Here is a 17,491-nt window from a genome sequence, read left to right as displayed (position 1 = left end):
CTCATTTTTACTGTGAGTAGGTATTATCATATTGGCCTCAGAAAAAAAACTATACACATTCACACCCCCGTCTATTTCCTGACATAGTAGCCAACATTTGATACTGGCAATCTTTATTTTTAAATCTAGTATATGTTTTTCTTTGCATTTTTCTAAGTAATATTCAAGTTGAAATCATTTCTATATATTCGCCAGTCAATTGTATTTCTCTGCCCTTTTTAAAACTTGATTTGAATGTTTTTCTATAATTTCGATAACAGGTTACGCTTTATTTTACTTTTGCAAATATTTCCCCAGAGCACCACTTGTCTTCCATTATTTATTAAACTACAGAAGATTTCAGAGTCATGAAGTAAAAATTATCTTACTATGCACTTCTCAAGTTCCTCACGAAGGCCTTTATGCCAAGATTATAACCACATTATTCTGCATTTTCTTCTAATGCTTTTTAATGAAGTATAACATTCAGACAAAAAATTATAAATAAGCATATGGTCAAAAATCACTGAAGTAGTATGTTCATGTAACCACAATCTAGATTGTGTCTTTGATATAATCATTTATTAATTCTACTAGTTTACCTATAGATTCTTTTGGAACATCTTTATGTACATTATCAGATCTGGAGAGGTATCCACTCCTTTCGTGTCTGTGTGTCTTTTATTTTCTTGCCTTATTCCATGGGGATATGGGTAAGCCTAAAATATGCCCTACAATGTGGAATGTGAATGGTAATATCTCTCCATTAAGTAAGATGTTTGCTGAAAAATACTCATTATTAGAGAAAAATTCCTTCATTATTAGGTGATTTTTTTAAGCATAAGGATGATTATTTTGATTGAGCACTTCTTCCACATCTTTTGACATTTTTAATTTTTTCTGTGTTCTATTAATGACTGGTCACATATTGATTTTCAAATGTAAACCAAACTTGCATTAATGGAATCAACCCAACTTTGTCATGATATAGTATCTCTCCAAACTTTTCAAACTGTATTTCTCTGGAACTTGCAAATATTTTCTTTAGAATTTTTTATATTTATGTCTCTGAGAGGGACTATAATATTCTTTCTTATAATGCCTATATCACATTAGTATCAAGGTTATACTGACCTAGTGAAATGATTTAGAAATTGCTCTCATTTTGTTTTATATTCAGAAAGAGTTTGAATATGATTGGATTTTATTTATACTGGGGGAAGTTCTCTAAGTTTGGAATTTTATTTGTAAGGTTTTTAATTACAGATTCAATTTCTTTGACAGATAATAGTAATGTTTAGTTATTCTCTTCCTTATGTCAGTTTTAGTAGATTCTATCCTCCTAAATATGCATTCATTCCTCTTAATTTTCACAATTATGTTAATAAAATGGTTTATACCTTTTTAAAATTATCTGTGGGATATGTAATGCTATCTTCTTTGTCATTTTTTTGATATATCTATACATCTTAAAGAAAAAGGCCAAATAATCCCACTGATATTTTTCTTTTCTTTTTAATTTTTTAATAAGATATTATTAATGAACACTCTTATGAAGGTTTCACATGAAAAAACAATGTGGCTACTGCATTTACTAATATTATCAAGTCCACACCCATACCCCAATGCAGTCACTCACTGTCCATCAGTGCAGCAAGATGCCACAGATTCACTATTTGCCTTCTCTGTGCTACACTGTTTTTGCTGTGATTCCCCACACCATATGTACATAGTGTGTACATAATAACCCTCAATTCCCTTCTCCCTCCCCCACACCCCTCCCGTTTGGTAACCACTAGTTCATTCTTGGAGTCTCTGAGTCTGCTGCTATTTTGTTCCTTCAGTTTTACTTCATTGTTATACTCCACAAATGAGGGAAATCATTTGGCACTTGTCTTTCTCTGCCTGCTTACTTCACTGAGCATAATGTCCTCCAGCCCCTTCCATGTTGTTACAAATAGTAGGATTTGTTTCTTTCTTATGGCTGAATAGTAATCCATTGTGTATATGTACCACCTCTTCTTTATCCATTCATCTACTGATGGACACTTGGGTTGCTTCCATATCTTGGCTATGTAAAAAGTGCTGCAATAAACATAGGGGTGCATATGTCTTTTTGAATCTGAGAACTTGTATTCTTTGGGTAAATTCCAAGGAGGGGGATTTCTGGGTCAAGTGGTATTTCTATTTTTAGATTTTTGAGGAACCTCCATATTCCTTTTCACAATGGTTGAACTAGCTTACATTTCCACCAGCAGTGTAGGAGTATTCCCCTTTCTCCACATCCTTGCCAGCATTTGTTGTTCTTAGTCTTTTTGATGCTGGCCATCCTTACTGGTGTGAGGTGATAGCTCATTGTGGTTTTAATTTGCATTTCCCTGATGATTAGTGATGTGGAGCTTCTTTTCCTGCGTCTGCTGGACATCTGAATTTCTTCTTTGGAGAACTGTCTCTTCATATCCTCTGCCATTTTTCAATTGCGTAATTTGCTTTTTGGGTGTTGAGGGATGTAAGTTCTTTATATATTTGGATGCTAACCCCTTGTTGGATATGTCATTTACAAATATATTCTCCCATACTGTAGGATGCCTTTTTGTTCTGTTGATGATGTCCTTTGCCATACAGAAACTCTTTAGTTTGATGTAGTCCCATGAGTTCATTTTTGCTTTTGTTTTCCTTGCTTGTGTAGATGCATTCAGGAAGAAGTTGTTCATGCTTATATTCAGGAGATTTTTGCCTCTGTTGTCTTCTAAGAGTTTTATGGTTTCATGACTTACATTCAGGTCTTTGATCTATTTCGAGTTTACTTAGTGTATGGGGTTAAACAATAATCCAGTTTCATTCTCTTGCATATAGCTGTTCCATTTTGCCAACACCGGTTGTGTATATCAATGGTTCCTTTATCATATATTAATTGACCACATATGGTTGGTTTTATATCAGGGCTCTCTAGTCTGTTACATTGGTCTATGGGTCTGTTCTTGTTCCAGTACCAAATTCTCTTGATTACTGTGGCTTTGTAGTACAACTTGAAGTTGGGGAGCATAATCCCCCCAGCTTTATTTTTCCTTCTCAGGATTGCTTTGGCTATTTTGGGTCTTTGGTAGTTCCATGTGAATTTTAGAATGATTTTCTCTAGTTCGCTGAAGAATGTTGTTGGTATTTTTATAGGAATTGCATTGAATTTGCAGACTTCTTTATGCAGGATGGCCATTTTGATAATATTAATTCTTCCTATCCATGAGCATGGGATGTGTTCCCATGTATTGGTATCTTCTTTAATTTCTCTCATGAGTATCTTATAGTTTTCAGAGTAAAGGTCTTTCACTACCTTGGTTAGGTTTATTCCTAGGTATTTTATTCTTTTTGATGCAACTGTGAATGAAATTGTTTTCCTGATTTCTCTCCCTGCTAGTTCATTGTTAGTGTATAGGAATGCCACAGATTTCTGCGTATTAATTTTTTATCCTGAAACTTTGCTGAATTCAGATATTAGGTCTAGTAGTTTTGGAGTGGACCACTGATATTTTTCATACTGATCAGTTTCTTAGAAGCAGAGACTAGAGGGAGAGGGATCTGGAGGAAAAAATGGTAGAAAAGTGGCACAATTACCCAATCACCCCTAATTCTTTGTCATAAATGGAATCTCTGAGGTATTTGCTGAAATATATTAAACCTCTTTTATTTATGCTTTCTTTGATATAGCCCTTCTCAGCTTTCTGTCTTCCAATCCTGCCATATATTTGCAGCCTTATGTTCCTACTTCATCATCATCTTTGCGGTTTTATATCTACTATGCTGAAGTTAGAAAATCTATTTCCTGCATTTCCTGTTTTCTTCTTTAGTTTACTTATTCCTTCAGATATTGGATTTCCTCAGAGAGATAAGGTAATAGTATATATATATATATATATATAAAACATGACATTGCAATTAATTTGCCACAGAATTCAAGAGACTTCTTTATTGTATTCAGTTTTCCAGGACTGTTGAGGAATTGGATGTTGTCTTCATTCCTCAGCTGTTATTTGTGACTGGGCTTTTCTCCTCTCTTCTGGTTTTTCTTCACCATTTTTGTGCATTTTGGTATTCTAGATTGTTTCTCCAAGATTTTGAGTAGAATTGCACTGCAAATGCTGACTGGGAAAAATTAACATATTTATGATACAAGATATTTCCATGCAGCACATAATTCCTTATTTTAAAAATATTCTTTAGGTTTTCTTTGGTAAGAGAATTTCCTCTTTATATGTGGTTCTTAGCCTTAAAATACTCCCCAATATGTTTATAGATGAGTTTGTGCAGGTTTTTTGTCTTTTACTTCTTTTAAATATCTTTTCAGTTTATTGGCCTTTAGGGTTTTGCAAATGAAAATTAATTCTACCTGTTCTTGAATTAGTACTTCCTAGAAAATTATCCATTTCATCTGGATTATTAATTTATTTATTTAAAGTTGTACAGAGTATTATATTATGGGCACATAATTAACTATTTCTTCATATAGTCATTCATCAATAATTTATTTTGTTACAGTAAACTTGTTAATATTTCATCTAATTTGTCAGTGTTTAAAAATATTTAGTTTTATTGATCAAATCTATTGTTATCACTTTATACTTTACTGCTTTATTTTAATCATTTCTATTTAACCTTTAGAAACTCCATCATTATAATTCTTTTGGATTTATTTGATCATTTCCCTCTTCCTAGTTTCTTGACTTAAATGCCTAATTCATTTCTTTTCAATTAAATATTTGTATCTAAAAAAGGCATTTTTGGCTATACATTATCTCCTAATGATTTTGTTCTCATTACAGGTATTTAAAATGTTCTACCCTTCTAAATAACTTTTAATTTCAGTTTCTCTTCTCTTTTGGCTTATTTATAGAGTGGTTTTCTTCTTACATATTTTTTGCTATTTTAAAACCCAACTATATATCTTACTCAAATTTCATCAGTATTTCTGCTAACACTATTTTAGTATCTATTCCTAGATCCCACAACACATTAAGTTGTCTCCTTGATCTTCTCCCATCTGTGACAGTTCCTCAGTCTATCCTTGTCTTTCATGATCTTGACAATTTTGAGGAACTGCTCAGTTATTCTGAGGACTGTCTCTCAAGCTGAGGACTTATTTGACGATTTCTCATTATTAGATTGAAGTTATGCATTTTAGGAAGGATAACACAAAAGTGATATATCCTCCCCAACACATCATATCAGTGGCCACATAATAGCAATACATACCTTTACTAGTGAAAGTAAACTGATCACTTCATTAAAGTGCTGTCTGTCAGCACTATTCTTTTTCCTTTTATAGTTAATAAATGTCCTGAGGGAGACCCTTTGAGTTTACATAAATACCCTATTTCTGACATAAATTATTTTAATAATCATTTCCAAAAATAGTAGTAATTTGTATTTAAAAGAAAAAATAATCTATTGCATAATTCCAAATCTGAAAATGGGATAGATTTGATTTGGAACAAACAATGAAAAAGTGCTAAATTACCCACCTTTATATGTGGAGAAGTTAAAAGTTACTGTTTAGTTTTAAGTTTGAAATTAGATGGGTATAATCATAATATGTTCAGTAAAACATGAGGGTTGGCAACAAGGATAATTAAAAACAGGTTTTATGACCCCCAACCTAGGAAGAATATAAGAAAAAAATTAGAAATTAGAGAAAGGGAAGAGAAACAATGTAGAACAAAAGGAACAAAAGAGAATAACAGAAAAACATGAAATAAGATTTCTAAGGATAAACATAAACTGATTTGGACCATTAAAAAGCATAAACACTTGAAGTAGACTAAAATACACTGTATTTTGCTTTCTTACTTACACAGGTCTAAAAGAAAATAAAACTTGTTAAAAATAAAAGGATTATTAAATATGCATTAGAAACTAATGTGCAAACAAAAATTCAATAGATAAACTAGAATATAAGGCAAAGGGAAGATTAGAAACATTTTAAATTAATGCAAGCTACATGTAAATACCTAAAAATCATAAATATCTATATGTCAAATTAAAAAAGCGCTAAAACACATGAAGCAACAAAAAACAAAGTTAGAGATGCAAACATGAAACACTTGACAGTAACACAACAGCAGTGGACATTTATGAAACCATATTTTGGATATGACAGAAAAATTTCTCAAGTATATTAAATATATAACAGTGGTACTTCCACAAATCAAACTTTAACAGAAGTTCCCAGTGCTTTATATTGATACCAGCATTCCAGAAAAATGTCATACATTGTTTTTGGATTTGTTTATTCTTCACTGGAGCATGCTGCTTCAGTCTAAGATAAAAGGCTTAAGGGTAAGAACCTATATGATTAATAAAGTAGAATTAATTGGTGAAACTTAAAACATACAGATGCATTCTAAGTATTCACAGAACACTAAAAAACTCATCACATATTTGAAAGAAAATCTCAATAAATTCCAGAGAGGTGTAAGTGCTCTACCCAAAAATAGTGAAAAATATTTTCTGCTGACCCTTGTACAGGTTTAATGTTATGCTCTTTGGTATCTCTGTGGCATGGCTTCAAATGGGATCTACTGGAATTCACTGCTACAAAAAGAGTACAACTTCTAGCAGAGTCCACTTCTACTGCTTTCTCTTTTCCTTGCACAAGTACTAACCTAGCACATAAGTTTTCCTCATATCCCAAATTGTTTCACTGTTGAACATGGTAATTTCTCCTTTAAATTTGGGAGCTTTTTTGGTTTGGGGCTTTGCGTATGTCCAACATGTTTGGACAATAAAAATACATGAAATTCAGAAAGAAATTTGGAATGGTGAGACAAATTACCGTTAGCATTACTATTTACAAGTGAAGTCAGAAATGAGGAATCAGTTTGTTAAAAGGGAAATAGTATTAGCATGAACTTCATTGGTTATCAAAGAATTGAACATAAAAATTATATATTGATATGTAATCTTATCAAAGAAAACTAAATGAGTACACTTATGGTTTGTTCATTTAAGTAAATGAGAATGGTACAAACTTCTGGAATGCAAGACAGAAATACCTATTAAAATTTAAATATACATATCCTTCTGACCTGACATTTCTGCTACATTCTTTAAAAACACCTCACAATTGCTAAGAATTTTTCATTCATCAATCGCAATAATGGTGAAAAATGGAAAGAAGCTAAATATTCTCAAATAGAGAAACTGTTAAACAATGGTAGACATATAAATGGAGTATTTTGTGGCTACTAAAAACAATAAAATGTTCCATAGTTGGCAGGGAAAGCCATCCAAGATATTATTGTAAGGTGACAAATAAAAAGCAACCAAAACAAAAACCCACAAGCTCTAGAGAAACATATTTAATATTTTACCATTTTGTTAAAATAGAGAAAATATAGTATATATAAACATATCAACATAAAAAAGCTGAAATAGGATCCAAGAACTGTTGACAATGTATTTCAGAGAGGGAATGGTGAAGTAGTTGGAAATTTCAAATTCTATATTTGAGTTCTATAATGTAATTTAGTGCAGTTTTGTGGTACTTTTGTAACCAGCAGGAATATTAAAATTCTTTGAAAAATCAGAAGTTAATACTCTACAGCAGAAAATAAATTATGAATTATTTCCAAGATTATTGAAATTATTTTCAAATAATTATTCTCAAGAATGTTCAATAAGAAAAATTCCTAGTCTTACCAGAGTCATGTAATCTCATTTGGTAGATAATGAAAAATAAAATTATTGCTGATTGAAAAGATTTAAAAGCCTTACCCAGGTTATCTATATGTCTGATTCCTTTATGTTCTACAGATGTTGGCTCACATATCATCTCAAAGAATCCTTCCCTGACTATCCTGGCTAATTTAGCTATCATGATTTACTGTCCATCCACTTATCACAGTTCAGAGGATTTCTAATTTATTTATTCATTTGATTGCTAGTCTATCTTTTCCTATTTAGAATGGGTGTTTCAGTAGGACCGAGACCCAGTCTGTCTTTTTCATGTTTGTGTTTCCCTAGGGTAAGTGATTCCTGCAAGGCACAAAGTAAGCACTCAGTATGAGAATAAAAGAATGGATGGTGGATGAGCAAGTGTTAGGTGAAAGACATGTCACATTATAAATACAAATATGATGTCACCTTGGTAATGGCACTATAATCAACCCAGTTGGCCAAGCTAAAAACCTATAAGTTCTGCTTGATTCTTCTATTTTCCTTCCCTCTCAAGTTCAATCCATCAGTAAGTTCCTTCTATTAATATATCCCAAATCTCACCACTTCTCCCTATCTCTCTCATTACTACGATCATTGATGTCATAATCAGTTAACAGCTAGATTACTGCTAGACCCTATTAATTCTTTTTTCTTGCTTAAAACCTTCCAAAACTTTGATATGAATAAAACTGAAACTCTTTCCCACAACCAACAATACCTTGTATGGTCCAATTCTGCCTGTGACTCCAGGATCCTCATTGTCTGGCATTCTCTCCTATATCCACCGGGTCCCAATTACCCTGGCCTTTCAGAATGAAATGTTTGGTCCACAACCTTATAATTACAGTTCAGCCCTTGTTTACCCTCCATATAAACCTCTCTACAGTAATATTTTCTTACAAATCTTTCTCAGTTTTCAGGTCTTTCCTTAACTGTCAGTTATTTCTATATATCCTATTATCCTGACCAGTTTATCTAAAATAACTATATATACACCCCAAATACATACACATGCACATATATACAAAAAAAATTCCCTCCTGTCATCTTCACTCTCTAGCCCCTTACCTAGGTTTATTATCTATACAACACTTATGAAGATCTGAAATTTATTTATTGGCTAACTTATTTGGAGTTACCAGAAGTTAAGTTACAAGGTGAGGACTTGGCCAAATAGGAGGATCATAGTGCCACTACCACATTCCCACAATCTAGATGATTTCTTGCTACAAGTAGACAATAACTATTTTTTCAAAAAATAATGAAATGAAACTCTTCAAATGTAGTGATTTTACCACTCTAAATGTTATCATGGTTCCAGTCATATGAATTTATATAGAGACAATATCAAATAACAAATTTTAAAGCTCACCATTCAGAAATTTTTCCCTTCTTTCTTGAACTAATAACCACAATATTCTTCTACTATTTATAACAGCCAAGACATGGGAACAACCTATGTGCCCACTAATGGGTGAATGCATAAAGGAATATGGTATATATACATAGTGGAATATATAGTCAACCATAAAAAAGAATGGGATTTTCTAACATGATGGACTTTGAGGGCATTATGCTAAGTGAAATAAGTCAGACAGAAAAAGACAAATATGACTTCAGTTGTTTGTGGAATGTTTAAAAAAATAAAAATAAAAAAATGAGCTCATAGATAAGAGAATAGAACACATTTGTAATTGTTGGAGTTGGGGAGAGGGCTGTGCAAAATGGGTGAAAGGTCAAGAGATACAAATTTTCAATTATAAAATAAAGTCATAGGGATGTAATGAACAGCATGGTGACTAGAGTTAATAATACTGTATTGCATATTTGAAATCTTAAAAGTTCTCATCACAAGAAGAAAAAAAACTTAATTATATATGGTGGGATGGTAAACAGAATTAAAATTCTGATCACTTTGTAATACACACAAATACCAAGTCATTATGTTATATACCTGAAACTAATATAATGGTATATGTCAATTATACCTAAAAGAGAAGTTTTCATGTTCCAGTCATAAGTACTTTTCATATAGAGGGTGCACATTTGAAAGAACAAATTTGAAAGCTCAAAACTTATTCTTTTCTTTCTTAAGCTATAATCGCATCATTCTTCATCTCACTGCCCAGACACTCCTTTGTTAGGAAAGCTTTCTTTTACTTTCCTAATTAGGTCAAATGACTATAGTACACATTCTTGAAACATTATGTAACTTTCCATGCTGTGCTTATCTGAGTTTTAATTTACCTAATTTTTTAAATAAAAACTTTTCCATGCCTATGCTCTTGAATAGATTCTAACTTTAAAAGGAAAGAGATAATATCAATTTAGTTTACCATATACCTGGATACATCTTAGGTACTCAAATATATTTCTTTAAAAAATAAATCACCCCATGTGTCATTTCTCATTGGTTAACACAAAACCCATAAACATGCTTTTAGTAGTACACATCCACACCTCAGAATTAAACTCTTAGTCAGCAACCCTATACATAGTATTTAACTGGCTGCTCTCTGGGTCTCCTACTTTTCTCCAAAGTGGAACACTTTGAGCATAATATGATTAATTGTATGTCTCTTTTAGTTGAACTCTATGTGATTAAGGTTATTATTTCATTCAGCCAAAGCTCATGAATTTACAAAAAGGATGAAGTAGTTTCTTCCTTCCATGTTGAATTCAAATCGTCTTACTGAGTATGATGTAATGGGCTCCATTATTTCACTTTATAAGTCACATCTCTTTCTATTACTAATAAATGTTCCTCCCCATCCCCTCTACATTCTATTCCAGATGCCAAAATTTGATTCTGTAAATATGCAAAATGCTTTTATAAATGAATTCCAACAACTGACAAATACTCTTTCTGTCTTATTATATCCTGGCTGTTGAAATATATTCTATATACTAAAAAATGGTCTTTCCAAATGTGGCACTGGAAAGAACAACTGGGTAAACATTTTTCCTTATAACCTTTCTCTAACATTCAATGATTCATTCTTAGCAGTGTCAACATTGAATATAGGAGCATAAAGTTCTCTCAACAGGTTGAACATTTTGTCATTTCCTGAAAGATTGAAGGAAATGAAATACAGCTAGCCATAGTCTCTTTCTAGGCTGGTAATGTTTTTACATGTACATGAGTCTTCATAATATATTGAGAATTCAGAGAAATCAAAAGATTTTTAAAAATTAAAGATCCATTATCATATAATTTCTTTTTTAATTTATATTTCATCCCAGAAAGGGCTTACTTATCTCTTATAAGCATTTCTTTGGTCTTAGGAAGTAATTTCAATTAGAAAATACAAGAAGTTTGTTTTGTAAGTGTAAGCTTGTTGCAGCAGTCTAATTGCCCAGAGATTTTGGGAATGGCTAAGTAATCCTGTAACTGGAGGAAACTATGAGACATATCCTGAAATCCTGGAAACAGGGTTTCAATTTTCAAATAAAAACAGAAATCTATAAAGTCAATTTAAACAGATTGTTTAAGATAAAATGCTAACTTGAACCTGATTTTGAAGACTTTATAAAAACATGCACACACACACACACACACACACACACACACACATACACACAAATCAAAACCACAATGAGATTTTAACCCGTGTTAAAATTGAAATGGCTGTCATCAAAAAAGATAAGAAATGGAAAATGTTGGCAGAATGTGGAAAAAAATGGAATCCTGGTTCACTGTTGGAATTGTAAATTGGTACAGCCACTATGAACCATTAAATGCTACATGCGTGTATATGCCAATATGTGTGTTCATTTTAGCAAGAACAGGGAAGAAAACTGTTTTGGTTAAAAATGCAAACAAATACAGGAAAAGTCAGAGGAAGAAATTTCTGATTTCAACACATATCCAATATATGTCAAGCCCAGAGCTTAGTACTGAAGTCACAGTGGTAAATGGGAGTCCTTGACCACATGTCACTCCCTGCATATGGCTTCACCACATCAATCGCACTGTAAGTACATACCTACCCCATAGAATACTGCATGCAATTGTTTAATTAAAACTGAGACAAAAGCCCAAAGTAGGACTGGATGCCAAGAGAGTATATATATTAGTCAAATTTAATAATTCTGTATCCCAGAGATGGTTTTCTAAGTAAATGGTATTTCAAAGGAATCACGAATAATAAATGGAAATTGAACTGACAAACAGGGTGGAGATTTTAAAGGTTAGGAGATTTTTGGTTAAAAGAGTGGCATCTCAAAGGCCATGATATTGCAAGGTTTTAGAGAGTTTCTGGTTCAAAAATTGTAGTTTGTGGATTGTGTGGACCAAGGTGGGAGTGATAAGAAGAGAGACAGAAGAAGTAGTTAGGAATAAAATTATCACAATAGATGTTATTTTAATCTCACAGTGATGGTGTTGGGAATGTTAGGTAGAAAGACAGACATAAGCAGCTGGAAAAGGGAAGATACGGTTCAAAGAGAAAACTGCCCTAACTCTGCGCAGGTAGGGGTTCCCATGTAAAGACAACAAACGCTTTGCAGGGAGAAAACTTCCTCCCCAGCCAGATCCCAACAGGGGCTCAATATAACGGAACTAAGGACTGCCCAGATCACACTCAGCATGGGGAATGGACATGCGCGCTGAGAGGGATGGTGATGTAGGTGGGCCTGTACATCAAATAACCCCACTTTGTCCGTCAAAGAGGTGCCTCCTAATTGCAATCTACTGGCCTCCCACCTAACGGACAGAGGCTTTTGTCTGCCTTGACTCTGGCCCACCCCTCCCTTGGAGGGCATTCAAATAAAACTTTTCACTCTGCCTCGCTATTGTGTCTCTGCCTTTTGATTCTTTGTTGTGGAGGGGAAAAAGAACTGAGGAGAAGGAACCCAGCCTGCAACAACGGGGAAACCACCAAAGAGTTAAGCAAGGGAATGATGTAACCAATTTCCTTGGTTGACAAATAGTCAAAACTGGTCTGTTGAGTAGGCAGGCATATTCTTTAAACAAAAGTTTAAGAATCCAGTCTAAAATTATACATCTACCCAGCAGGGCATCACACAGCCATAAAAATGTTTACAAAGCACTCATAAAGGTGAAAAGTAACTATTATTATATTAAATTTAAAAAGAATATACTACTGCTAGTATAGTTACAACATGATTAAAAAAACAAAGGGAAACATAAAACCGATTTATATTTTCTATGATTCTATACTTCCATCTGTTGTTAATAATAATTACATATTATATTTAGAAGGGTGAACAAATTAATACATTTTATTTTTTATCAAAGGGAATCCTTTCTCCTCTACTTGATGTCAACACCGAGTTAAATGAAGTGGTAAAATCCTTGAATTTTCTTAGAGTAAGGGAGGGCTACCTCAAACTTTAAAGATTTATAATAAAAAAACTATACTTTTACATAAGAAATTAATATTTCTATTAAAAGTACTCATCTGAGACACCCTCAGAAGATAACTATATTTCAAGATCGAATGAAAATTGAACTTAAAAGCTCCAAACCTAGGGGGTACAATTAAGTATGTCTATTCATTATTGGTTAACTTTTATCCTCCAAAATTTCAAATGGCCACAGTGACCTGAAAAGGTGCTCCACATCACTAATATTCTGGGAAATGCAAAACAAAACCACAGTGAGATATCACCTCACACCTGTTAGGATGGCTATCATAAAAAACACAAAGACAGCAAATGAGGGCAAGTGTATGGAAAAGAGGGAATCTTTGTGCACTGTTGAGAATGTAAATAGGTATAGCGGCTATTAATAGTAAGGAGTTTACTCAAAACATAAGTAAAACTACATATGGAACTATATAATTCCACTTCTGGGTATATATCCAAAGGAAATAAATCACTATTGTAGAATCTAAGCATTAGTAAGATTAGTAAATTAGCATAAGCATAGCCATCTTAGAAACCTAGAAACCATTTTCTGAGAGTGTGACTCAGAGGAAAAAAAAAAAAAAAAAAAAAAAACCCTGGGCCTGGGTAAGGCCTTGAAAAACAAGTTAATCATGAGCACCGGGTGGTGGGCAGCTGTGACCCTTGGTCAGCTAACCTTGGTCAGTAAATCTTACATACCAAGCTTATCGTGCAGAACCTCCCTAACCATTGAGGAGTAGTCTTACCCTGCCCTTGTTTAACCCCAGGATATATGTCTTGCAAGAATAATGTATAGTTATAGAAAATTGCTATGAGTTAAGTGCTTTGAAATTGCTATATAAACCCTTGGCTCGGAGTGCTCGGAGTCCTTGTTGAGACCCACTGCATCGGGCTGACTTGGACCTCAGCTAGCTAGCTGAATAAAGACTTTGCTTGAATTTACATCTCTATGCCTGTGTAGTTTGTTCTCTGGGGAAGCCTCGGAAGCCTGGACCCTAACATTTGGGGGCTCGTCCGGGATTCGAGCGGCTTCCCTGAGAACAAAGGACAGCTGGAGGCAAGGTCTAATTGTCCGGACGGGGCAGTGTAATTCGAGGGTCGCCCCCTCGTGTCTGCATAAATCCATTATAAAGCGGGAGTTGCCATCCCGTGTATGGTCTCGGGTTAGTGGTCCCGAGTGAGGAAGTCCGGGCTGGTAGTCCCGGCCCCCAGGTTAGCGACCCTGGGTAAAAGCCCAGGTAACCAATCCTGGCCCTAGGGTCCGAGTGACTGGGCCTTAGGAAGGCAAATCCGATCGGCAGAAAACTGGCGCCCGAGGAGGAAAAGATCGAGCTCATCACCCTGCGGCAGTCCGAGTGGACGCCCTTCGGGAGAATTACGAGAGTTTTTGAGGACCCTGAAAGTGGTGAGTGTGGTGCGCACCAGAGTGAGAAAAGGACCGGTCCAAATGAGTGCGATCAGATGTGGTGTGTATGTTTGGTGTTATCATTGATTGTTTTACTGTGTTTTGGTTTTGGTTTATATTTCTTTTTGCACTTCTCATTTTAAGTTTCCTTGTTCTAAGGTTCTCCTGCTCTCTCCGTTCCTCCTTTCTGCCACTATATCATTCCCCGCGGGCACGGGTCGGGCAATTAAGAGCCATTAGGGCGCCCGCCGCTAGAAGACTCCCGTGACAGGATAAGGGGGTCACAGCCGCGAATCCCAGATAAATTCGCATCCCCCGCGGAAGAAAAACTGTGCAACGACAGGCACTCGTTTATAAGCACATACAACAGTCATTTTGTTTGAAGTGGCATCTTCATCCTTCGCCTTTGTCTCCCTCATATTCTTTTTCCTTCTTCTTTCTCACCATGGGTCAGACTCAGGCTACTCCTAAGAGTCTGATCCTCTCCCATTTCCCCAAGGTCAAGGAACAGGCCTTAAGTATGAGCCTTGGCATCAAGAAGGGTAAGCTCGACACCTTTTGCTCAGTCGAGTGGCCTTCCTTCGGAGTAGGCTGGCCAGCCCAGGGGTCTCTTTCTTTGGACCTTATTGGCAAGATCAAAGCCATTATCTCCCGGCCAGGTCCTGAGGGCCACCCTGACCAACTTCCCTATATTCTTGTCTGGGAAAATTTGGCCGAGAATCCCCCTTCCTGGTTGGAGCCCTTTTTGGTGGAGAAACCTCATACTGACCCACAAAAGACCTCCGTCCTAGTTGCCCAGGAAAAATCAAAGCCCTCTGATCGCAGGGCCAGAAATCCTGTGCGCCCAAGTGCGCCACCTGTCCTCCCCGACAGTTCTCCTCTTTACCCCCTCCCGCCGATTGAGCAGCCACCCCCGTATGCAGAGGAGAGGGGTGAAGCTGCCGGGGAGATAGAAAATGCGGCTAGAGAACCCAGCAGGAACCAGGCGGCTGCAGCTTCCCCAGATTCTTCAGCAGAGAGAGGCGGGAGGCCGGAAAGAGCTTCCTCACACTCCCCCGCCCTGGCCCCACGCTGGGCACCAGGTAGAACTGGAGGAATGCAGCTAAGGTCTCGAGGGGCCAGGGAACAAGAAGGGGAGGCTCCCTCCTCCACCTCAGAAGGAGCAGTGCCAGTTCTGCCTGTGCGTGCCATCGGTACCGGCATTGCTCAGCAATATCAATATTGGCCCTTTTCATCTAGTGACCTTTATAATTGGAGGACTCAGAATCCTCCCTTCTCAGAGGACCCCAAGTGTCTTATAGGTTTAGTGGAGTCCATTATGTTTACCCATCGTCCCACATGGGATGACTGCCAGCAATTACTCTGCACTCTCTTCACAACGGAAGAACGAGAGCATATCCTCAATGAAGCCAGGAAAAATGTCCTCGGAGAAAATGGAAGACCCACTACCCTCCAGCCCATCATCGACGAGGCGTTCCCACTTACGCGCCCAGATTGGGACTTCGGAACTGCAGAAAGTAGGGAGCGTCTCCGGGTCTACCACCAGACTCTGATGACCAGTCTCCGGGCGGCCGCCAGACGGCCCACTAACTTGGCTAAGGTAAAAACTATTGTTCAGGGGGAAATGGAAAGCCCAGCCGCGTATCTGGAAAGGCTGTTTGATGCTTACCGGCAGTACACCCCCATAAACCCGGAAGCAGAGGAACATAGGTCAGCTGTAGTCCTCTCATTCATCAACCAGGCAGCCCCCGATATCCGGAGAAAACTCCACAAGCGGGAGGACCTAGGGGAGATCTCTATTAGAGAGCTGCTGCAGCAGGCAGAGAAGGTCTTCAATGCTAGAGAAACTCCGGAAGATAGAGAAGAAAGGCTGAGGAAAGAGAAATGGGTAATGCAGGAGAAAAATAGGAAAGAAGACAGAGAATTTCAGAAAAGGGAGAACAAGAAGCAGAGGGAAGAGATGGCCAGGATATTCCTGGCCGGGGTGAAAGAAGGCCCTAGGCCACCTCAAGGAACAGGACCCCGTCAATCCCGACTAGGACAAGATCAGTGCGCCCTGTGTAAGAAATATGGACATTGGAAGAGGGAGTGCCCCCAAAGGAGAGAACAAGGGAGAGGGAACCCTGTTAAGACCCTGCACCTAGGAGAGGAGGATTGATGGGGACGGGGCTCGGCACCCCTCCCCGAGTCCTGGGTAACCCTGTGCGTGGAGGGGACTCCCATTGGGTTTATGGTAGATACTGGGGCACAGTATTCAGTTCTCAACCAGGCCCACGGCCCCCTAAACCCAGGACGCACAAGTATAGTCCAGGGAGCGACAGGGTCCAGGAAATGTGCCTGGACTACTAACAGAAAAGTAGACCTAGGAAGGCATCAGGTCTCTCACTCATTCCTGGTCGTACCCGAAAGCCCCGCACCATTGCTGGGCAGAGACTTATTAACCAAGGTCGGGGCTCGCATTCATTTTGAACCCGAAGGGATAAAAATCATGGACAAAGAAGGGCAGCCCCTACAACCAGCACATGTGTTAACTCTTTCCCTAGCCGATGAACATCGTCTGTTTCAGGTGGATCAAGAAAAGGGGGGCCAGGGAGAGATAGACTCTTGGGTACAGAAGTTCCCTTCCGCATGGGCCGAGACCGGAGGAATTGGTCTCGCTAAACACCTATCCCCGGTTGTTGTTCAACTCAAAGCCGCAGCTCTACCCATCCGGGTCCGGCAATATCCAATGCCAGAAGAGGCTAGGAAAGGGATAGCACCCCATATCCATAGACTGTTAGAGACAGGAATCCTTAAGACCTGCCAATCTGCATAGAATACACCTCTGCTTCCAGTGAGGAAGCCTGGCAGTAAAGATTATAGGCCAGTGCAAGACTTGCGGAAAGTCAATGAGAGGGTAGAAGACATCCATCCTACAGTGCCTAACCCTTACACCTTACTCAGCCACCTGCCACCCATGCATGTGTGGTATACTACTCTGGACCTGAAAGATGCCTTCTTTAGTATTCCACTCTCTGAAGTTAGTCA

At 37.1% G+C, this 17,491-nt stretch overlaps 1 long non-coding RNA gene across 1 annotated transcript in view; it reads right to left on the bottom strand.

Annotated features, from left to right (window-relative positions):
• The window catches only part of LOC140844268 (uncharacterized), a 216,548-nt gene that overhangs the window by 49,879 nt on the left and 149,178 nt on the right, over positions 1-17,491 (bottom strand). The gene's annotated exons all lie outside the window — the stretch shown is intronic.

This window comes from Manis javanica, chromosome 11, assembly GCF_040802235.1.
Source record: "Manis javanica isolate MJ-LG chromosome 11, MJ_LKY, whole genome shotgun sequence".
Lineage (NCBI taxonomy): Eukaryota > Metazoa > Chordata > Mammalia > Pholidota > Manidae > Manis > Manis javanica.
This window is presented reverse-complemented; position numbering and strand designations above follow the sequence as displayed.